The sequence below is a fragment of the Zingiber officinale genome, chromosome 2A (genome assembly GCF_018446385.1).
Source record: "Zingiber officinale cultivar Zhangliang chromosome 2A, Zo_v1.1, whole genome shotgun sequence".
NCBI lineage: Eukaryota > Viridiplantae > Streptophyta > Magnoliopsida > Zingiberales > Zingiberaceae > Zingiber > Zingiber officinale.
This window is the reverse complement of record NC_055988.1, coordinates 53696773-53712114: the sequence shown is the minus strand read 5'-3', so window position 1 is coordinate 53712114 and position 15342 is coordinate 53696773. Positions and strand designations below refer to the sequence as shown.

Genomic DNA, 15342 nt, shown 5'->3' with positions numbered 1-15342 from the left:
AGGAATTTAATAATTTAATTGATACGCCTTTTATTTTAAAAATACATATGATTTATGTGTTGATTTTGGACTGTATATAGAGATGCCTCTTAGATGGTATGTAAGGACAAATAGGGAGTATGGGGAGGAGAGGCATGAGGAGGCGACATCGCCTCCACCGCCACCGCTGTCTGACATTGGGGATCGAGTGCTTTAGAGGATGACTTAGTTGTTGAAGCAACACGCCAAGACTGCTCGTAGAGTGAGACCCGAGGTAGCGTATGAGTGCTTCAGGAAGATGAATCCGAAGGATGTTATGGGAATGACTGATCCACTAGTAAGGGTGAATTTGATCTATAGAGGTGATATTCAAATTTATGACCCTTGATGATGCTGACAGGGTGAGATGTGCTACTTATTTACTGAAGAATGATGCATTATTATGGTGGATAGGAGCGGAGTTATCCATTGATATAAATACTCTGTCGTGGGATGGGTTTAAGGAGGTGTTCTATGTCAAGTATTTCACTGCATATGTACATTCTCGAATGAAGCGGGAATTTATAAACTTAAGGCAGGGAGACTTTGGCTGAGTATGTGAAGAAATTTGATCGAGGGTGTCACTTCGTGCCCCTAATCGCTAAGGACGTGGTAGAGAAGCTAAGACACTTTATGGATGGACTATGACTGACTATCTATCGCGACATCATGATGGTGAACCTTACTAAGTACTATACTGTGATTGCTAGGGCTTCCGAGCAGAGTAGGCTCTAAAGGATATTTCTTTTGAGATGTAGAGGAAAAGGTCACTACCAGTGCAGCAACAACAACAACAAGGGAAGAAATCGTTCAGAGGGCCACATAGCAACCTCACAAGTCTATTACCCCCAACACTGATGAAAAACCCTTATGCAAAGAGTGCAAGCGCAAACATTATGGTACATGTATGTGGGGATCAAACAAGTGCTTCAAATACGGAGTTGGTGTACACATTTTTAAGGACTACCCACAGTTGAAGTATCCCACTTCAGGGAGATTGCATGTAATGCATACCGAGAAGGTTGATCCAGACACAACACTCATTACAGGTATACTTACTCATTAGCATTAATTTAGTAGAGCTAAAAATTTTGCGTTGTTAATGCATGAATCTTTCAAAAAAAACTTATGACCATGCTTAAAAATTATGAATAAAGTTTGTGTTGTGGCCGATGTCCTGTGTACTGTCCTTATAGCGAGATACCCACTAAGATGTTATTAGATTCGGGACTACTCATTCTTTCATATCTGAGTCCCTTGTGTGACGTAGAGGCATAGGTTATACTATAACAGTTTTGTTAAGCGAAGAACTCTGGTCTATTAGCAAGGCCAAAGATCTTGAGCTTGAGTTACACAGTCATACAACTTATGTTGATCTTATCTTATTACCAATGCCAAAGTTTGATGTTATACTTGGAATGGATTAGTTGTCAGAGAATGAGGTATTGATTGACTATCAGTAGAGGTTAGTATTGATTAGACCGAAAGGAAGAGAGCAATTCCTATTCGAGGCATCAAGATGCTTAGCCTTGCCTAGATTGATATCCTATATTCGGGCAAGGAAAAGTCATTTTTAAAGGTTGGTAGGCTTTTTTAGCTAGTTTGATTTTTACCCTTACTATAGATAGTCCACCATTGGAGGAGATAGAGGTTGTCAGGGAGTTTCCTGATATTTTTCCTGATGACGTTGCTAGTATTCCACCTGAGAAATAAGTGGAGTTTTGTATTGATCTTATGCTAGATACATTGCCAATTTCTAAGGCACTATATCGATTAGCACCTATAGAGATGAAGGAATTGATAAAACAAATTCAAGAGCTGATAGAGAAGAGTTTCATTCGTTATAGTTTCTTCCCATGGGATGCACTTGTCCTATTTGTTAAGAAAAAGGACGATAGTATGAGGCTCTGTATTCATTATCGAGAGTTGAACAGGGTCACAATGAAAAATAAGTAACCACTGTCGAGAATCGAGGATATATTTGATCAATTGCAGGGAGCCGCAACATTCTTGAAGATAGATTTTCAATCATGTTATCATCAGCTAAGGGTGAAAGAATCAGATGTGGATAAAACAACCTTCACAACTCGATATGGGCATTATGAGTTTCTAGTGATGTCATTCAGATTGACAAATGCTCTGGCAGTCTTCATGGATCTCATGAACCACGTATTTTAGTCATATCTTGACTAGTTTGTCATTTGTCTTCATAGATGACATACTGATCTATTCTATAAATAGAGAGGAGCATCGATAGCATTTGAGAATAGCACTGCAGGTTCTACAAGACTGGAAATTATTTGTAAAGTTCAGTAAGTGTGAGTTTTGGCTAGAGAGGGTAGCATTCCTTGGCCACATCATTTCGAAAGAAGGGATAGAAGTTGACCCGTCGAAGGTAGAGGCCGTGAAAGAATAGATGGTGCTTAGAAATGCATCAAAGATTCACAGTTTCTCAGGCTTAGCTGGCTATTATCAAAAATTCATCAAGGGATTTTTGAGTATTGTGGTACCATTGACAGTGTTCATGAAGAAGAATGCTAAGTACGAGTGAGGAGCAAACTGACAGAGGAGTTTCGATGAATTGAAGCAAGCACTTACAACAACACTAGTGCTAGCTATGCCTTCAATGTAAGGGGACTTTGTGTTGTTTACTGACGATTCTAAGTTTGGTTTGGCACAGTTTTGATGTAACATGAGAGAGTTATTGCATATGCATCCAAACATTTGAAGTTGCATGAGAAAAACTACCCAGCTCATAACCTTGTGTTAACGGCATTGGTTTTTGCCTTGAAAATTTAGAGACACTATTTGTACGGTGAGAAGTGGAAGATATTCACTAATCACAAGAGTGTCAAGTACTTTTTTACACAGAAAGAGTTGAATATAAGACAGAGGTGTTGGTTAGAGCTTATAAAGGACTATGATTGTGATATTAGCTACCACCCAGAAAAAGCTAATGTTGTTGCAGATGCCTTGAGCCAAAAGACATCAGTTGTAGCACAGTTGGTAGTATAGAAACCTCTATAGACAAATATCCAAAGGTTTGGACTTAAGATTATGGGAGGGGCAACACTCCTCGATTGTCCTCTTTGATAGTGCAGTCTACTCTAAAAGACTGCATTCGAGATGAGGAGACATTTGATGAACAACTGCAGAAGTGGAGGCGGCGAGACAAGACCAAAGGGCATGCATTTTATACAACTAAGGATGACATCATCAAGTTCAGAGGTCATCTCTAGGTGACAGTATCGAATACCACATGAGTTGATGTGATGACTGAAGCTCATTCCACTCTATATTCTATTCATTCAGGGATTATGAAGATGTATGGAGATCTATAGCAGTTGTATTTGTTGGGTCACTTCGGGAGCTAGAGGGGGGGAGTGAATAGCTTGTCACACTCGTTCACTTGCTTCGATGAAGATGATGATGCAGCGGGAAAACTCGAAGCAATCCTCCTAATGCTAACATAAGAATTTACTTGGTATTCATTTCAAGAAAAGGTGACCAATCCAAGGATCCACACACCGAACACACTCTCCACTATGTAAACTCTCCTTCTCAAAACAACTGGAGGTGGAAAAACCTCGTACAAGACTCAGCAACAATATACAACTCAAACAAGAAGTAAATACACAAGAACACAAATAAAACCTTCTTCTTGCTTGATCTTATTGATGAAGATTGCCTCTTAATGCTTGAAAATGTAGCAACACCTTTCTCCAAGCAACTTCAAGAACTGGCAAAAGAATGGGAGAAGTGTCGTGTAAACCTTATGTCCTTTGAACCTCACCATCACCTTTATACTCCGCGATATAAGGCTCCCAATCGATTGAGCATGCTTCCAATCATTGTCACGTCAGATCTACGTGATCATAGCCATCCAAACCTTGCAATCTACACAACGGTCATATCCCAATCGATTGGCTGATCGATTGGAGAGGCTTTGATCGATCGACCGATCGATTCAGAGTCCCTCTATGCAATCATAGATAAATCCAGAATTGATTGACCGATCAATTCAGGCTGCCTCACAATCTCACGAGAAAATATGCCCCAATCCATCGACCGATAGATTGGAGTATCCCAATCGATCGGCTGATCGATTGGGGAGCACACTGTGCTCTTCTCACGAGTGGCCTCCAATCGATCATCTGATCGATTGGGTTGTCCTTGCTCGCGAAGCTCTCCCATCGATCAACTGATCGATTGGGCTCTGGTTCAATCGATCGACTGATCGATTGGTCAACCCTAACTTGACTAACTCAAGTCTAGAGTCCCAAACCTAATATCTGGTCAACCATAATCTGTTGGGACTTACTTATACCTAGCATCTGGTTAACCTTGACCTACTAAGACTTTGGTTTCAAATGTTCGGTTAATCTTTTGACCCACTTGGATTTTTCTAGCAGTACTAAGTGTTCGGTCGACCTTGGCCCACTTGGACTTACCATCTCATGCCAAGTGTCTGATCCTCCTTGACCCGTTTGAACTTTCAAACTCCAGGTGTTTGGTCACCCTGGACCCACCTGGATTTTCACATACTTGACTTCACTTACCAGGACTTCCTTACTGTGGTTCACTTACTAAGACTTTCAAACTGCCTAACTTCACTCACCAGGACTTTCACCTGGTTTCACTCACCAAGATTTTCTCACTGCTTAGCTTCACTCACTAGGTCTTTTACCTGGATTCACTTATCATTATTTACCATCTGCCTAGCTTCACTCACTAAATCTTTCACCTGGCTTCACTCACTAGGATTTTTCAACTACCTAGCTTCACTCACTAGAACTTTTCATCTGCTTGGCTTCACTCACCAAGACTTTTCACTCCAAATATCCAATCAACATTGACCCACTTGGATTTTCATTATCTGTCAACCTCTCCATTGGACTTACCCTTGCCTATACTTGACTTTTCTTCACACCAAACTAATCAAACATTGACCAGAAGAGAATTTCTCTAATAATCTCCCAAAATGGATGATTACACTTGCAATCTCTATATATTATCAAATATCAAAACTCAAATATCAAGATTCAAGCTTGACTCAATTCAAGCTTAGTCAACCTGGTCAACCTTGACCTAAGAAAATTGCACCAACAGTATTGGTGGCCAGGTATAAAATGAAATATTATACGTTTTGTATCTGAGAGTCTAACGTGTTAGTAGGTTAAGGCTGAACATCAAAGGCCAGCAGGAATGCTTAATCCACTTCCTATTCCCTAGTGGAAGTGGGATAATATCATGATGAACTTCATAGTTGGGCTACCGAGAATATAGAGAGAGGATGCAATGCTATGTGGGTGATAGTTGACCATCTCACCAAGTTTGCATATTTTCTGCTAGTGAAGATAATTTTCTCCATGACACAATATGAATAGTTATATATTAGGGAGATAGTCAGATTGTATGATGTTCCAGTCTCTAGAGTATTAGACAGAGACCCACAATTCACTTCGTCTTTCTAGGAGAGTCTCCATTCGGCCATGGGGATGGAGTTATTGTTTAGTATAGTGTTCCACTACTAGATAGATGGCTAGTCCGAAAGGGTGATACATAATTTGGAAGATTTACTATGAGCGTGTTGATAGACTATCTGAGAAGTTGGGAGAATAAACTACCACTTGTGGAGTTCACCTATAACAACAGTTTTCAATCGTTTATAGGTATGGCTCCATACAAAACTTATATGAAAGGAAGTGCAGATCTCCTATCAATTGGGATGAAGTAGAGGAAAGGATAGAGATAGGCTCAGATATCATATATCAAACAACGATAGTAGTAGTCAGAATTTGAGATCAGATGAAGATTACTCAAAGTAGGCAAAAGAGTTATGCAGATAAAAGGAGGAGAGAATTTGAGTTTGTAGTTGGTGACCATGTCTTCGTGAAGATAGGACCCATGAAAGGTATTATGAGATTTGGGATGAAGGGCAAGCTCAGTCTGAGGTTCATTGGGTCATTCGAGATCCTAGACAGAGTGGAGACATTGGCGTAAGAGTGCCTTTACTGCCGAATCTTGTAGGAGAGCACAATGTGTTCAACATGTCAATGCTGAGGAAGTATAAAACATCCCTAGATTTCTCTCAACATTTTTTTTATCCATGAGCAAACCAAAGACATCCAACCAAAAATATGTTGTAAAGTACCATAATAGTAAATTCACCCTAATGAACTGCCATACCCAACATAACCAATAGTATTACAAAGAAGAAATTAACAGAAAGAATAGGAAGACACCAATACGATTCCTCAAAACAAAAAGGCACATAATGACATCAGTCTCCCCAACACTCCTAGATGTACGGATAGTGGGCATGCATCCATCTCGCCTCCTCGTCTACTCTGACCGCAAGCTCCCTATCATATCCTGGGAGGTATCTCTCTCACCTGTAACGTAAGCATCATGAGTTTACGAACCCAGCAAGTATAATCCAATATGAATAATAGAGCTGTTAGAATGTATACTAAAAGCCTAGCTTTTTGTATAAACATTTATTTTGAATGAGAATCACATTGGTCAAATGTCTGTATTTAGTTAAATGCAGTTGTCCATTTAATTTATATTATAAATAACATGGTGTGTGGTGTCACATAGAAGATCATGTTATCAGTTCCTTATAAATTATAAATAGTAGTTCACAACCAAGATGTATTTTGACAAACCATTTGAATGACTGTAGTATAATTTGATATTAGTTTATCTTAACTATAAAATTATATTAGTACACTGTGTGTATTGAGCAGGACCATTTGAGGTTGTTCCTTTTATACTGACTGCATAAAAGAACAGAATCTCTGTTATTATGGATGCGCGTATTCTTAATCTCGATATTATAACAAGCACATATTCTTAGTATTTATTTCTTTAATTTATCAAAGGATGAGATTTATTCGTTAAATCAATAGGCTCGATAAGTTGGAAAATAATATTATTTATATGGTGTGTTGTTGATTATAGAAGGAAATTGTGTCCTATTTATATATGTTGATGATGTCCCCTTGAGGAGATTATAAGAATTATCATATAAACCCTGCAGGTGGACTTAGTTTCGAGATGACAATGAAATTGAATGGTACACTCTTGGAGCTAGATGTTAATTAAGTGAGTTGTCAGTAACTCATTTAATTAATGGATATTCGATATCTTAAACACAGGGAGATTAATGCACTCATGATAAGAAGAAACCTATAATGTAATATGAAATTGGTGCGGTAGTTCAATAATAACTTTTTAGTGGTATGAGTTATTATTGATGAACTTGAGTTGGGTGTTCGGGTCGAACACAGGAAGCTCAAGCTCATTAGGAGGCCAAAGACAATTCCTCCTCTAGGTCCCTGTTGTAGCCTCTATATATAAAACCTCGTATCCAACCAAGTCCACTTCTTACCCAAGTAATGGGTCGGCCACATCATTGCTTGGTGCTCAAGCAAGGGTTGGCCAAGCTTTGCTTGGAGCCCAAGAGGTGGTCGGCCAAGCCTTGCTTGGTGCCTAAGCAAGGGGACGACAACAAGGGAATTAAAAGAGAATTTTAATTTTAAAATATTTCCTTTTATAGTCATCCTCCAAGGGATTTAGAAGAGAGATTTTAATTGTAAAAATCTTTCCTTTTATAGTCATCCTTTAAGGGATTTAAAAGAGAGATTTTAATTTTTAAAACTTTCCTTTTATATCCATCCACAAAGGGAATTAAAAGAGAAATTTTAATTTTAAAATCTTTCCTTTTATAGCTATCCACAAAGGGATTTAAAAGAGATATTTTAATTTTAAAGTTTTTCCTTTTTTGTTGCCCAAGCTATGGTCGGTCATGATTGGAATTAAAAGAAAGTTTTATTTATGTTTAAAATTTTCCTTTTTAACATTCACCAAGGATTATAAAAGAGAGGTAGATAGTGCCTTATGGGTAACACAACCTAAAGTTCCCTCTTCTATTTTCCTTGGTGGTCGACCCCCTTTCTCCTCTTCTCCCTTTGCTTTTTTCCCTTAAGGTTGGCGGCACATCAAGGTTTCACCTCATTGTGGCCGGTTTCTTGGAGAAGAAGAAGAAGAGAATGAGGCTCCCTATTCTAGCATCCCTTGGTGGCTGAAAGTCTTGGATGCATAGAAGTGGTTCGGGTGGTGTTGTCTTGGTAGATCGTCGCCCACACGACGTCCAAGAGGAGGAGAGGAATACAGCAGAAGATCAAGAAGTCTTTAAGTTACAAAGAAAAGTATAACTAGTTAATTGTTTCCGCGATGTACTAATTTAATTTTTCTTTCTATGGATCCTGAAATACCAACACAAGAGGCTAGCGATTTTGTGTTTCGATTTTGTGCTTCGATTGAGGTCTCTTTAGTTAAACCTAGGGTTTACTGTAAGGAGTTTAAATATTCAATTTCTTTGAAAGGCTTTATCTAGGAAGTGGTGGATGATCCCATAACCAAGAAGGTCGAGTGTCTCGCCAACGACTTGGAAGTCAATCCTTGAAATTGATATTTACTCAACATCTGTAATATGGTTTAACTTCTGAAGAATTCATGGATTGAACTTGAATTAAAAATGTTAAGTTTCATTTCCAATCCAAGTTTAACCTTTTGAAGAACACATGAGTTGAACTTGATTAATAATGTTAAGTTTCGTTTGCAATCCAAGTTTAACTTTTGAAGAACACATGGGTTGCTAGGAAAAGTTCTGTACTTGTATAAATTTTTGTACAGGAGAAATAGAACAGAATTCTGAGTAGCACCCAGCAAGAGCATCCATGAAGTAACAGGTGCAGTAACTAATAGGCATAGAACATGAACTCAATTACAAAATAGAGAAGGAAAAATACAATACATAAAAGAGTCTACATAGCTAATACGGGTGGGTATGTCACAAGGTAGTAACCACCATTTGAGCTAGTCAACCAGTCTCATGACCCTAATGGTATCTCCTAGGAGAACATGCAGTTATAGCCGAAGCTAACATAAATTACAGTATCAGCCATAAATTACAGTATCAGTCATAAATTACAGTATCAGTCATATTTGGAAGGGCCCTCCCCGGAGCTCATCTCGGGGCATCCAATCCGTATTGTCACCACATAAGCTCATACCCATCCAATTAGCTACATAAGAAACTTAATCTATCCACATTATAACTATGTCATTAGCTCATTTCAAAGCAATCAGTAGGCATACCATTTCACAAGACCTTTTCATACAAGTTAAACATAACACAAGAATGACAAAGAACAGGTACCTAGCTCATATGTAACGAAGTAGCTTAAAACAATTAATAACAACTAAAAGCTTGTAACGAAGTAGCTTAAAATAATTAATAACAACTAAAAGCTTGTAGTGCATAATTGAATACTAAAGGAAAAGAATTCACTATAGCAGTTATCAAGCTAGAAGAAAAATCCATTTTGAATTCCCATTACAAAGTGCAAAACCATAGAATCCATGCCTCATTTTATAGTTCTAACTACCAAAAACCATGTCCAACCCGAAAGGATCCCAAAACCATTGATTCGATTCCCAAGTAGAACTCACTAACCAAAAACCAACCAAACCCCAAATATGCATCACAATCCTTAGAGCAAAAAACCCAATATCAATTCAAGATCTGAACTGAAAATTCCAACCACAGCCAACACAAGAAATCAAAGCACAATGGAAAACCATTTAATCACTTCATATCTGTCCGAAAATCCAACATCAACCCATGACAATTCAGTGAACAGAACAACATCGAATTGGACTCTTACCTTCCCAAATCAGTCTAGCATTTTCATAAACAATAGGTAAACCAAGCCATCAACATTCTATCCATAACTTACATAAACATTAGAAGGAAGCAAAAAATCCACCGAACCAGCCAAAACATCAAGATCTTCGATTCCAGAACTTAAGTGGTCAAGAGAGAAACCAAGCAAAACAAAGACACTGTCAGCATTGCAGAACCAACAAAAAAGCACAAACATCTTCGACCACGGTTAAAACATCAACATTCTGCCCAAAACGTTATGAAACAACCGGATAAAGCATAGCATCAACAAGCCTAACTGTAATAAAACATCATAGCGATCACAATTCAAAGCGCAAACACCACGGTAATCGCAAACCGAATCAAGAACCTCACGGAAATCTCAAAATCGACTCGAAGGCATCGTGAGAACCTCAAATCGAATCTTTAACTTCATAGCAAGCTTAAATCACAACTCATTCCACCCACCAACATCTTAGTCAAGCATTTAAACAAATAAGTGTCACACAGAAAACTCAAAACATCAACATCACGGGAGAAATCGAGCCCAAACTCATTCACGGCCAGTCGAACACCACAAGAACCACGAGAAGAACACTCCAAAGGAACTCGAGCTCCATCAAAAACAGAACACACTGGCAAAAAAATCCAGAAACAATGCGAACCAAGCAAGAACATCAACGAAACCTCAAGCCGAATCGAAACTCTATAGGGTAGAAACCAATCGTAAACCATTCCACTGATCCACTCACATAGATGAACATTTCACACCCCCCTAAGTTCTTACCCCTTACCTCATAGATCTCGCACAATCATAAGGATATGAACTTGTCTTTCCCTTCTCACGTGTTATCTCCGAAGCCGTCATTCCATGTCAGCGCCGACGGGAAGAAGGTTGTTTGATTCCAATTCCGATAGTGTCCTCCTTAGAGGCGAATCGCCGGCTGAGGAGTGTCTTGGCCGGAGCTCCAGGTGCGGGTGAGAGCTTCGTCGAGATCAGAGGCGATGAGGATGAAAGAGCGAAGAAATCCAAAATCACGAATCGGTTAGGCTATTATATAGGTAGTTCAATTAATTCTAACCTTAGACAAATGGAATCAATCAACTCCCTCTTTAATTAGGTGTTAAATAATCTTCCAACTAACTCAGTAACTCTATCTCCTTAAAATATATCGTACAAGTTCATTTAAAATTTTAAAAAATTTCTATAATTTGTGGAAAATTATATAAATTAATCCCTTAGTTAGTGCTCGTGTAATCTTAGAAAATTTCGTAAATAGATTCTTTAATCATGCACATGAGATCTTACAAAGTACATGTCGAACCCTTTGCATGCCCTAAATTATGAATCATTGTGGCTTATACCAAACTTGTCTTGTGCAAATCTTAGACAGATAGTAGAAGAAGCTGCAGAATAAGATGATCAATATTGTCAAAGTCAAGTGGCCAAATCATTCTAATTAGGAGGTCATTTGAGAGATCGAGTTTGACATAAGAAATTGTTACTTGGAGTTGTTTGGTAAGTTTTAAATTTTGAGAACGAAATTCATTTATGGGGGGAGGAATTGTAGTGTCCAATGTTAAAAAAAAAAAGTGAGTTATAATATTTATTTAATTAATATTTAATTTGATTAAATTGAGTTTTAATATTTTATGTTATTTATTTTTTAAAAAAAGGAAGATTTTTTTTATAGAAGTTTCAATCATTACTCAATGCTTGCCCAAAGAAGAAAAGAAGAAGAGACACGAAATAATTAAGGTGAAAATTTAAGGTTATCATAAATTTATTTATGTATTAGTAATTACATATTAACGGACCTAATTAATTAATATTTTAGCTAATGAAATATTCCCTATTATATTATATATTCCTTTTGGGGAGTTTTATTTTGGAGAGAAGAGGAAAAATTTTAGGGTTTTATTAGCCTTTATGCTGCTCCCTTCACCCTTAGAAACCCTTTGTGAAAAATCATCCCAAAAGTTAGAGAAAATTGAAGAAGAATGTTGTTGAATCATCTCTCGTCGCTCTCCTAAGCCTCGCTCGATTTTTTTCACACGTAAAACACTAAGGAAAGATTTCTAACATTCATTTTTTGCATTATATGGATCATAGTACATATGTTTTGTTGTTCGACACATGCTTTATTGTTAATAACTATGTTTTTCAATTTTAGTGATGATTTGATGAAGTTCTAATGACATTTTAATATAGACCATGATCCTGTCTGAAAGTTGAGAAGACGATTAGCTAGGAACATGACTCTGCAGTTGACTAGATGAAGACTCCACATTGTTCTACAGCACAGGGAGTGTTAGTGTCTGGCCAGGGAAGGGGTTCCCAGCATTGGCCCTCTGATGCTCAAATCAATACTCGGTTCTGGCAAAGTGAATCGTAGAAGCAAATAGTGGAAGAGAGCGTGTAGAATAATAAAGCATCGCATACCTCCTTCTGTAAATGGAAACCCCCTTTTATAGTGTCATTATAACGTCTATGCATGCATCCCAATTTATATGCATGTTTTCCAAAGCTTTCTAAGAAAAGATAAGTCGAAAAGTGTCTCTAACACCTTTCCTTAAGTGAGAATGCAAATCTTTGTGATGTGATAGGCTAGAAGCTTCGACAGTATGATTTGCCTACAAGACATTATCTGTTATCGACGGCACAAACTTCTGAAAGAGTACGACAAGACATGTATGTGGATCTCGTTGTGGGCTGACTGAACACCACTCAGTCGAGACATCCCAGTTCGACAGTATAGAGTGAAGCTACTGACCTATCCTTCACTAGTCTTTACTATTATCGGAGAGGCGAATTGTGTCCGATCAGCCCTAAGGTCTGATCGGCAAGGGCGGTGAGCTGGTTAACTTAGTATTGGCTCTTGTCCTCAGCTGCAAGTTGCGAAGGATGGTCGTTCGGACAGTCTGGTCATTCTTTCACGTCCGACCAACTCTGGAGACTCGCTTGGTCGACCTTACCTGGTTCGCGGTCTCGTAGTCCACCAAACCCTATAGCTTTGACTGTTTAACTTTGACCTCCGCGTCAGCCAATCTTCACTGTTTTGACCCACTTTTGGGGGACTCATTTTTATCACCATATCATAAGTCTTCTCATCAAGTCTAGTCGAAGGAGGCTGCAAGTCCGATTGACTAGACAATTAGTATTTTTTTTCCAACTCTTGTTCCCGATTGGGCATTTTGCTATCCAACTGCCACTCGGCTTGAACAATTACTGTAACGACCCAAATTTCCTCATTTTGAGTCCCAAAAATAATTCAAAAATATTTAGAAATACCTTTAAAATATTCTAGAGATTTTTAGGAATTTTTAGAATATTTTTACGTAATTTTTGGAGTTCGTTTGGTATTTTTACCAAGAGGAAGAAGTTTAAAAAAAATAATAAAATAAAATAGAAAGTGTATGTGGATCTCGTTGTAGGCTGACTGAACACCACTCAGTCGAGACATCCCAGTTCGACAGTATAGAGTGAAGCTACTGACCTATCCTTCACTAGTCTTTACTATTATCGGAGAGGCGAATTGTGTCCGATCAGCCCTAAGGTCTGATCGGCAAGGGCGGTGAGCTGGTTAACTTAGTATTGGCTCTTGTCCTCAGCTGCAAGTTGCGAAGGATGGTCGTTCGGACAGTCTGGTCATTCTTTCACGTCCGACCAACTCTGGAGACTCGCTTGGTCGACCTTACCTGGTTCGCGGTCTCGTAGTCCACCAAACCCTATAGCTTTGACTGTTTAACTTTGACCTCCGCGTCAGCCAATCTTCACTGTTTTGACCCACTTTTGGGGGACTCATTTTTATCACCATATCATAAGTCTTCTCATCAAGTCTAGTCGAAGGAGGCTGCAAGTCCGATTGACTAGATAATTAGTATTTTTTCCAACTCTTGTTCCCGATTGGGCATTTTGCTATCCAACTGCCACTCGGCTTGAACAATTACTGTAACGACCCAAATTTCCTCATTTTGAGTCCCAAAAATAATTCAAAAATATTTATAAATACCTTTAAAATATTCTAGAGATTTTTAGGAATTTTTAGAATATTTTTACGTAATTTTTGGAGTTCGTTTGGTATTTTTACCAAGAGGAAGAAGTTTAAAAAAAATAATAAAATAAAATAGAAAGTGTATGTGGATCTCGCTGTAGGCTGACTGAACACCACTCAGTCGAGACATCCCAGTTCGACAGTATAGAGTGAAGCTACTGACCTATCCTTCACTAGTCTTTACTATTATCGGAGAGGCGAATTGTGTCCGATCAGCCCTAAGGTCTGATCGGCAAGGGCGGTGAGCTGGTTAACTTAGTATTGGCTCTTGTCCTCAGCTGCAAGTTGCGAAGGATGGTCGTTCGGACAGTCTGGTCATTCTTTCACGTCCGACCAACTCTGGAGACTCGCTTGGTCGACCTTACCTGGTTCGCAGTCTCGTAGTCCACCAAACCCTATAGCTTTGACTGTTTAACTTTGACCTCCGCGTCAGCCAATCTTCACTGTTTTGACCCACTTTTGGGGGACTCATTTTTATCACCATATCATAAGTCTTCTCATCAAGTCTAGTCGAAGGAGGCTGCAAGTCCGATTGACTAGACAATTAGTATTTTTTTTCCAACTCTTGTTCCCGATTGGGCATTTTGCTATCCAACTGCCACTCGGCTTGAACAATTACTATAATGACCCAAATTTCCTCATTTTGAGTCCCAAAAATAATTCAAAAATATTTAGAAATACCTTTAAAATATTCTAGAGATTTTTAGGAATTTTTAGAATATTTTTACGTAATTTTTGGAGTTCGTTTGGTATTTTTACCAAGAGGAAGAAGTTTAAAAAAAATAATAAAATAAAATAGAAAGTGTTAAAGGTCGGGTTTTGAACCCAAGATCTCGGACCAAACTAGACCCTAACCAAAGTCAGCCAACCAACTGAGCTAAGTAAGTTTTGTTAATCAAATATGGAGCGATATATATTTAACTAGTAGTTAGGAACAGTAAAATAAATTGGAAATAAAAGGGGCGCGGCTGAGAATCGAAGCCCAGACCTGTGGCTTCAAGCAAAACTCAACGGACCAACTGCGCCAGCGGTCTTTGCTGATCAGATATGCAGCGACAAGTATATAAGGTAAAGTTAGAAACGAAAATAATCTAAAGTATAAGATTTAAATCTTATTTCGAAAACCTAAAATTTTCTCTCATAATTCCCGATCCTTCACGCGCGACGGCGTTCCTGTGCTCGGGCGGAAACAACGCCGAGCCTAGGGCATCAATTTCGACGGCCGGCCGAGCATCTTTTTGTGAGATCTTCACACGGTGGTGGTCACCTCGTCGAGGAGAGTACATGGGTGTCAAGGGCTCGCCGAAACAGCCACACCTCCGAAGCCCTAGAGGTCGTCTCCGTCGGTTGTAAGTGCAAGAACAAGGGGTAAGTTGCTACTCACCTGCAGTAGGATAGCTCCGAGGTTTAATTCTTGATTTTCTCCTTGTTTCCGAAGCTTTGCATGAATTTACTTGTGTTTTCAGTTTTCGGATCTATTTTGTGCCTGTTGTCGTGTGCTTCAAAGAAAGGGAATAGGGTTTGTTGTTTGTT

The 15342-nt window shown here is 38.7% G+C and overlaps 1 long non-coding RNA gene across 1 annotated transcript; it reads right to left on the bottom strand.

Annotated features, from left to right (window-relative positions):
- Positions 1-6174: 6174 nt before the first annotated feature.
- LOC122041121 lies at positions 6175-10606 on the bottom strand. Its single transcript, XR_006128834.1, has 2 exons — positions 10549-10606; positions 6175-6413 (listed from the first exon to the last, which is right to left on the bottom strand). It is a non-coding gene; the product is annotated as an uncharacterized LOC122041121 (long non-coding RNA).
- Between the last annotated feature and the right edge of the window lie 4736 nt (positions 10607-15342).